The following is a 9,902-nucleotide window of genomic DNA, read 5'->3' as shown; positions in this document are numbered from 1 at the left end:
GGAATTTTTTTTTTTTAGGAAATTAAGAACTCTTTACGAAGTTCCGAAAAAAGGAAAGAATTTCCGATAGAATTCCTGGAGAAAATGTCGAAACAATTTCAGGAGAAATTTTCTATGGAACTTCTCCTGAACACCTGAAGAAATATCCGAATTTTTGGAATTATTCCCCACATAATGTCTGGAGCAATTTCCAAAGGATTTTTGGGAGGAAGCAGATTCTGGAGGATTTTCAGAGGTAACTCCTTGAGAAACTTCCGAAAAGATTCCTAGAGAAGTTTCTGAGGAAATTTTCGAAGGAAGTTCATGTGCAACATCTAGAGATTTTCCGAATAAATTTTGGTAGGATTTTTTGAATGAATTTCAATAAGAAATATTCGAAGAAATTTCCGAAGGAATTGCTGGTAGAATTGTAAAAATGGAAGAAAAAATATCTGGAGAAATTCCCGAAGGAGTTTTGGAGGTATTTTTAAGGCAATACCTGAAGGAAGTTTATAAGCAACATTTGGAACAATTTTATATGGGATTCCCCGAGGTATTTTCAAAGGAATTTTTGAAAGAATTTCTGAGACAATTCCTGATGGAAGTTCATAAGCAACGTCTGAGAGATCTTCCGATGGAATTCCTGGAGGATCTTTCGAAGGAAATTCAGGAGGAATACCAAAGGAGAATTTTTAAAGTAATATTCAGAGGAATTTTGGAATAATTTCCTATGGAATGTCTGGAGAAATTTCAAAAGGTTTTTTGGAGGAATTTCCGAAACAGTTCTTGGAGAAATTTTGAATAAATCCATCAAGACCTTGTACCTACAAGCGCTTCGTTATGCATTATGCTAAGTGTGTGCGTAGCATGTTGCTGTTTATCAAATCTTCATTGAAGTTTGATTGAATTTCTTTTAGTCCGAATCGTGAACAACAAGGTCAGTTAACGTCAAAACTTAGAAGAATATTCCCTTGCATTTCCAAGCATCCGACATACATTCAATTTGCTAAAAAGAACTAACCGCGGTGGAGGTTGGTATTCTGATTCTGACGCAAACCGCAAACCGCAAATGTGACTTTTAAGTGCTCTTGTTGTAGGGGTTATCACGCTTATCTAGAGAGTAGGAGGTGGGTTCTTTCACAATTTACGTAACATTAAATTTGATGATTTTGAACCCCCACCCTCCCCCTAATAACATTACCCACCATTTATTCTTTCTTGATCCTCGTCTACTCACATAGCTACACATTTACAAACATTGAAAAAAAAATAAAGAACCTAAAAAAAGTTAAAGAACTCAACTTTGAGTACGAAGTTCAAATTTTTAACTCAATATTAGGTAGTTTTCTTACTCCTTCTCATGAATGATATTATAAGCAAAGAGAGCTACATCGAACCAACGTGTGCTGTTCCGAAGAAGCCAAATTTGAGTTATTTTCACAATAGTTTTCACAATAGGGTGAGTGAAAATAACATAAATTCGACTTATTTTTGGCTTCTTCCACGCAAGGGCGGATTTGAGTGAAAGGAACCATAAAGTGAGTTGTTTCGCGGTTCCGTGTAAACAATGAATCAGGCAGAATCAATTTAGGCTGTTACGCCCTTTTCAAATGTTGATTTTATTTTCAAAAGTTTATTTATTGAGGGATGCGGTAATTCTATCGCTTATGTCATGTGCGAGTTGTATTTGGTGCTTATGTATATTTAGAAATGCACAATTCAGGGTTCGTAATGCTCACTCAATCTCAGGAGCACATGATTTTCCCTCACGAAAGTTTTCGGGGAGAAATCGCTTTTCGGGAAAGAAAAACAGCCTGGAGAGTGATTCATATTCGAGTCTTTTCGTGGCATCATCAATGCAAATGGTAGTAGCTTATGTGGAACAAATAACTTAACGCTTTCATACAGATAGCGTGGTGGTGTGGCTTAAGTAAGCGCATCCCCACAGCTATTATTGTTACTATTCTGGGTTCAAATCCCGGCGCGGCCATACAATTTTGTAATTTGTTCTGCGATAATTCTCGCGAAAAGCGAGTGAGAGATAAAAGCCATGAAACGAAAAAGGATTTTCATTTAATAGGCAAGATTTTCGTTCATCTTCCAATGCTAATTCTAGAGAAAAGATTGATGGGTGAAAGATGCTCCTCAACATAAACAACGAAACAAGATTTTCCCTTGGCCAGAAAAACGCTTGCTTTGGTCTCATTGAAACGAAAAGTCGAAACCCTGACAATTACATAATCATTCTGGCTGAGAATGCTGAGGAAAAGTTCGTTGAAATTAATGAACATTCAATACTCATTTGGCCAAATGATATTATCTACGAAAAACAATTAGAAAAACTTACTTACTAGATTGCGGGAGACGGTAGAAATTTATTCAGATCGATAAAAATTAATAACCACGTTGCATTTTCCGAGATTGAACGCTAGCTATTATACACCAAGGCCTTTTGTGACAAAATTGGCACATGATTTGCTCGGCAACTTTCTCATCTTCTCCAGAAGTATTTGCTAGCGCTTTTCAAACACTAGCCTTCAAAACAACACTGTTGGCTCACTGGAAAGCCATACAACTAAATTCAAGATCAATGACAACGATTCAGAACCAGGTCTTCAATGATTGTTTTTGCCTCTTCTATAGGTACTCATTCAAATTTGAATTGAATTTCACTGGTTTGCTCTAGCCATCTGATGCTTTCATTTATTTTCTCTGGCTTTTCCGAAGCGGCACTTGTCAACAAAACCCCACAATAAAAATGGAGTTTTCATGGATGATCGATAATCACAAACGGTCAAACACCATCCGTAATTTTCTTAGCACTTCCTATAGCAAATTCTTGCTATTTTATTTTACTTAAATAAGCTGAAAACATTCCACTTCACATTATTGGGCAACCGCCTCTCTGCACCAAGTAACACATACACTTTTATTGCTATATTTTTCTTTATTTCCAAAACTTTTCCCCGTCAAACACACAGAATATCGCGGATAACTGGGAAAGAATTCAAATAGCAAACTAACTGGCAGCAGCTTAGTCCCACGATACCGTAAAAAAGTAGAATATTTTCGCACCTTCCGCGTGTAAAACACAATTACTGTTAGCTTAACTTGAAAGTAGACTTTTACCGGAATAGAAGTGAGAACGACAAAAAAAATCCGAATTACGAACAGATTCCGAATTATGAAAAACAGCAGACATAGGTATTTTGCGTATTTTCCACTGCGAATCAAAGCAAACCGTCAGATGCACTAGCCAGCGTAAGGTTCAAACGCTTCGATCAAACGTTTATTTTGTTGCGAGAGGCGAGAGAGCGCCCGTCGCCACCATCTGATTTGAATTATGTGTTTGAATTCAAGAGACAGTGAACGAAGTGAACGGTTGGTTACTGAGCCGGTGACAAGCGCGGTGTCATCATCATTAATAGACATAGACCGCTGTCATCATTGAAACGCATGGTTGGGCTATAATTTTTTTTTCATACTGCAGTATGAAAAAAATTATAGCCCATAGGACGTCCTGGCTACGATCTACGTCAAATTGTCGTTTGAATCTTTGTTTACAAAAGCAGATAAGTCGTTTTGAAAATTTTGTCTATATTGTCGGCGAAGCACCAACTTAGAATCTGAAGTTCTATCTGTCGAACTGATTGATGCGTTGTTTAGCGCATCTTTAGCCGAAGTTGGGGAAGTTGCCTGTATGTAGAGAAAAACCCATCTTCGGTATAAAAGCGTTCTTCCTTTGACAATATAACGGGTCAACTTGCCTTAACATGCCATCGACGAAATCCGTGATACACCGTGTGCGAAAAAGAGGTAACAAAAGATCTTAGGCAACCATCATTATCATTATCATGATCTAGACTAAAACGCCAAACTCAATAAACTATCTAATAAAAATATCTGGTGTACCGATATGATGCCAAACACACATTTTCGGTCCTTATTTATAGAGTTTGCTTGATTCATATATATGCTATGCTATATGTGTATACTCGGTTGAGGGTATCGCTAAGTCGGTGACCTCTTGAGTATGTAACATGTTAAAAGTTCGATGACATTTTCAACGAATTAGATCGTAATACTAATTAAACACTGATGGTATTCGTAAAATGGTGCAAACTATTAGTTTGAGTACGAATACCACAGATCAATCTTTAGTTTAAAAATACGAATGGTAATGCCCATATTTGTCTACATCATTATGTTACGTTTTGACAGGGCAAGTGAAGTGAATTGAATTCAATTGACTTGCCAAAAGTTGAACATGTTCAACTTTCATTTCGGTCAAGTGAATTGAATTAAGGTGTTAACACGTAACACGTTCAATTCGCGTTCGATTCAAGCGACTTGCTCAATTCACTTGCCTTGTTTAAACGTAGCATTAGGGTGAGGCATTTCTATCCACAACGCTTGATTTTGCGCGCATATGCTACAGCTTGATAGAAAAATTGTTTAGAATTTTCATCCAATTTTCAATTTAAGTTTCTTTTATATATTATACATATTAGGATATTAGCTTACATCTTAACAAATATACAGCAATTTGACGCCACAATACACGATTCGAGCTCGCATCTCTCCATCCTCGAATGCGCCCCACGCTCACCAAGTCACGGTGTGCCTGTGACGGTTATTAACGAAAAAAAATGTCCATCCATTCTGAACTCGCCTTTCGAAAGATATAATATCCAGGCGTCTGCTGTGAAAATTTCAAAATATTTCATCTAGGGAATCGAAAGTTATTACAGTTACAAATTTAATGATTTTTGCGTTCGATATTTCACTAATATGCAACCATGTATACCGTGAATTGCCTCCTGATTACATCCAAATAAATTATTATCAAATATGCGATTTGCAACCTCAATCAACTATAACCTAAAACTTATTCTTCGAATAATAGAAAAAATAGCAAATGATGTTAGAGATGACATTGTTCTAATATCAATGACATAAAATACAATACAATACAACAACAATACAGTATTCAAATTACAGAATTATTGCACTTCAATCTCCTAATCATAACAAAATGTGAATATTGTCTATGACAGACAAGTAACTACACTCTGTATAATGATTCTGCTTTTATTAAATATGATAATAGTTAGTAACATAGAATACCGCGCTGAAACAATTTTGTCTTTCATGGGTACTGGGTAGTTAGTAAGACTAGTAACCAACATTTAAACAACAATGTGCATCATTTGTTGTCAGTTATACAACCATCATCCAGTTCGATTCAAGCAGTGATACGAAAACGAGTTCCATTTGGAAAAAATGGAAAAGGGTAGATCACACGAGGAAAACCGCCTTTTCCGAGAACGGTGAACGGAAAGAGCATATATGCCCCACTTCGGAACGTCTGAACAATTTAACTGACTTGTTGAACTAAGATGCGTTTACTTCATAAATTAATGCATTTACTACATAAATAAACTGACATAGGGAATACTAGTATCCGACTTAGAACTAGAAAACCATCGCGTTTCCATAAAGCCAGGTAAGAAAATGAGAGATTTTAGAAGACTGAAACTATTTAAGAAATATTTAACTGTCATGAGACGAGTTTAGTACAATTCCATTTAATTCCACCAAATCGTATTACTTTTACATATACGTTTTTCGACCTCAACTGTAAGGTCGTCTTCAGTGTCTCGTACTTGACTCGACTCAAGTCTGTTGACTTGTAAGGTCGTCTTCAGTGTTTCGTGAGTCGAGTCAAGTACGAGACGATCTTACACATAATTGTTTTAACCAGGATCTCAGCAAAATGGTCAACTTTACCGAGATTCGCACAGCTGTTATCAAATTTGTCAAAAGTGCTGAAAATCAGCAAATGATTTGCCAAAAATCAGTTAACAAACATCATTTTTGCCGGAATATCAGCTTTTTATTTTGTTGGCGTAAGGCTGAGCGGGTTTTTGCCGAGCTGCAGAAATAAAAATAAAGTGTGTACAGTTAAGGTGGAAATGCGTATATGTAAAAGTAATACGATTTGGTGGAATTGAATGGAATTGTACTAAACTCGTCTCATGACTGTGAAATATTTCTTAAATAGTTTCAGTCTTTTAAAATATCTCATTTTCTTACCTGGCTTTATGGAAATGTGATGGTTTCCCTCTTCTAGTTCTAAGTCGGATACTAGTATACCCTCTGTCAGTTTATTTATGAAATAAATGCATCATAGCTCAACAAGTCAGTTAAATTGTTGAGACGTTCCGAAGTGGGGCATATATGCTCTTTCCGTCTACCGTTCTCGGAAAAGGAGGTTTTCCTCGTGTGGTCTAGCCTTTCCCATTTTTTTTCCAAATTGAACACGTTTTCGTACCACTGCTTGAATCGAACTGGATGATGGTTGTATAACTGACAACAAATGATGCACATTGTTGTTTAAATGTTGGTTACTAGTCTTACTAACTACCCAGTACCCATGAAAGACAAAATTGTTTCTGCGCGGTATTCTATGTTACCAACTATTAGCATATTTAATAAAAGCAAAATCATCATACAGAGTGTAGTTACTTGTCTGTCATAGACAATATTCACACTTTGGTATGATTAGGAGATTGATGTGCAATAATTCTGTAATTTGAATACTGTATTGTGGCTGTATTGTCTATTTTGTCATTGACATTAGAACAATATTATCTCTTACATCCTTTGTTATTTTTTTTCTATTATTCAAAGAATAGGTTTTAGGTTATAGTTGGTTGAGGTTGCAAATTGCATATTTGATGATATTTTATTTGGATGTAATCAGGAGGAAACGGTATCACGGTATCACGGTATATATGGTTGCATATTAGTGAAATATCGAACGCAAAAATCATTAAATTTGTAACTGCTATAACTTTCGATTCCCTAGATGAAATATTTTGAAATTTTCATAGCAGACGCCTGGATATTATATCTTTCGAAAGGCGAGTTCAGAATGGATGGACATTTTTTTCGTTAATAACCGTCACAGGCACACCGTGCAAGTCGTTCTTTACCTGGTCAGTCCCACTTCGCTCGCTACGATCCACGCCGTCTTGTACCTGCCAATCCGGAAGCGAACACCATCTTTGTACGGTATTCTGGCAACATGCCTTGCCCATCGTACCCTACGAGCTGGGCGAGCTCGTGGTTCATCTTTTGCCGCCACAAACCGTCTTCTTGCACACCGACAAAGATAGTCCTAAGCACAGGTCTCTCGAATACTCCGAGTGCTTGCAAGGCCTCCTCGAGAATGGTCCACGTTTCATATCCGTAGAGGACTACACGGCCTTATGAATGTTTTGTACATGACACATTTGGTGCGGTGGTGAATCGTTTTTGACCGCAGTTTCTTCTCGAGCCCGTATCAGTCATTGGCAAGGATCCTAGATAGACAAACTCACCGACCACCTCGAAGATATCCCCGTCTATCGTTACACTGCTTCCCAGGTGGTCCCGCCCAAGCATATACTTTGTCATCGATGCATTCACCAGTCCAACTTTTGTTGCTTCACGTTTCAGGCGGATGTACAGTTCTGCCACCTTTGCAAATGTACGGCCGACAAAGTCCATGTCATCAGCCAAACAAATACATTGACTGGATCTGTTGAAAGTCGTACCCCGGATCTCCACATGACAGCTTTTACCGCAATGATTAACAACAGGCACGAAAGTCCATCACTTTGCCTTAGTCCCCGGCGCGATTTGAATGAACTGGAGTGTTCGCCCGAAATCTTCACACAGTTTTGCACACCATCAAGCTGTTCTCGTCCATATTTTTTCATAGCTCTACACCAGTGATCCCCAACATGCTTACTATCAAGAGCCGCACAGAAATTTTGAGCTGTTGGAGCAAAAGATATTTCAGTTACATTGTTAGATAAAGATTGTCTTTTCGGTTCCCTTTGTTCTGCTGTCCGAAATATGTTGGGAACTGTCAAATCGTATGTATTTTTACTTCATTGACATTTAGCACCTTATGCTCGCCAGCAAAAGATGTTTCGGAGATGTAGCGGTTAAAAAACACAGAGTCCCTACCAAATAAAGAAAGAAATAAAACAAAAAAAATCATGGCTGTGCATATGCACAGCATATGTTTCGAAATGGACAAATTGATATGAAATTTGCGAAAAAGAATCCACGTGTCTTGGAGGGACTCGAACCCTCAACCTCCTACTCTCTAGATTCGCATTCTATACCGTCCCGCCCAGACAGTTCCTGGGGGGCATGGAGTGCGATCCTCTCGTTTAATAAACAATGTGCACTCGCTTGGCTGTGGGTATACAATAGTAAAGCACATGTGGAGATTGGACAAATCAAGCATCCGAAAGATATTCAATTTGCAAAAAAGAGCTAACCGCGGTGGAGGTTGGTACTCGGATTCTGATGGCTTTTCCGTAAACGTGACCTTTAAGTGGTCTTGTTGTGTAGGGGTTATCACGCCTATTTATAGAGTAGGAGGTTGAGGGTTCGAGTCCTTCCAAGACACGTGAATTCTTTTCTGCAAATTTCATTTCAATTTGTCCATTTCGGAACAAATGCTGTGCATATGCACAGCCAAGGTATTTAACAAAAAATGGTTTTCGTACGGCCGAGTTGCCGAATAATATGCAATTAATTGTAATCAAGTGTCGGTCTTTCACCGTCATTAGTCGTCTGAGTACACGCGACCGCTTACGTTAAGGCAATCAAACTCATCAAATGCTTTAGCCAAGCAAGCCTTTGGCACAGCAGAGTGCGATTGAATTCGCATTCTATACCGTCCCGCCCAGACAGTTCCTGGGGGCATGGAGTGCGATCCTCTCGTTTAATAAACAATGTGCACTCGCTTGGCTGTGGGTATACAATAGTAAAGCACATGTGGAGATTGGACAAATCAAGCATCCGAAAGATATTCAATTTGCAAAAAGAGAGCTAACCGCGGTGGAGGTTGGTACTCGGATTCTGATGGCTTTTCCGCAAACGTGACCTTTAAGTGGTCTTGTTGTGTAGGGGTTATCACGCCTATCTAGAGAGTAGGAGGTTGAGGGTTCAGAGTCCCTCCAAGACACGGGGATTCTTTTTCGCAAATTTCATATCAATTTGTCCATTTCGAAACATATGCTGTGCATATGCACAGCCAAGATATTTAACAAAAAATGGTTTTCGTACGGCCGAGTTGCCGAATAATATGCAATTAATTACAAAAAATCAAATTTGCTACATATTATCATAACCCGGGGCGATAAGACCGAAGTTTATTTGCTATCGTTATAACGTTATAATAATCGGAAGTGTGCCTTTGGCCGTCCCTGCGGAGCATCCTGATGCTGGCAGCTATTTTGATGAAAGACAACGTACGAACAAACGAAATTGGTGAGCACGTTCCGGTTCTTTCCTTTATATGATTTGCCTTATATACCTATAATTAAAAAACTAAATACGCACAGGGCATCGTTTGCATCGTATGAAGTTATGAATTTATTGAATCATAATGATAAAATTCTTCACGGTATATAAGTAGCGCAAAAATCGGAACTACTGCGGTGGGCTGGGCACGTAGCCAGAATGTCGGACAGCAATCCGGTGAGAATGGTTCTCGACAACGATCCGACGGGAACAAGAAGGCGAGGTGCACAGCGGGCAAGGAAGTGCAGCCATGGACCGAGCTGAATGGAGAAGACTTTTATGTATCCAGCATTTCGCGCACGGTAATGGCTGCCGTTTTTTGACACTTGACTGCCTAGAAAAGTGTCAAAAAACGGCAGCCATTACCGCGCCGCTGCTGGATTGCACAGGCCACTCCGGCCTCTGGTAATAAATAAAATAAAAAAGTAGTGCTTCAACATCATAATAATGTGAGCTTTACCGTATTCCGAGTACTCCAAAATATTGGGAATGATAAGTTTTATGTTTATCAATGTTGTTTATCAATGTATGTTATAGAACTTGCATGTTTCTTG

Source organism: Armigeres subalbatus, chromosome 3, assembly GCF_024139115.2.
Source record: "Armigeres subalbatus isolate Guangzhou_Male chromosome 3, GZ_Asu_2, whole genome shotgun sequence".
Taxonomy (NCBI): Eukaryota; Metazoa; Arthropoda; class Insecta; order Diptera; family Culicidae; genus Armigeres; species Armigeres subalbatus.
This window is presented reverse-complemented; position numbering follows the sequence as displayed.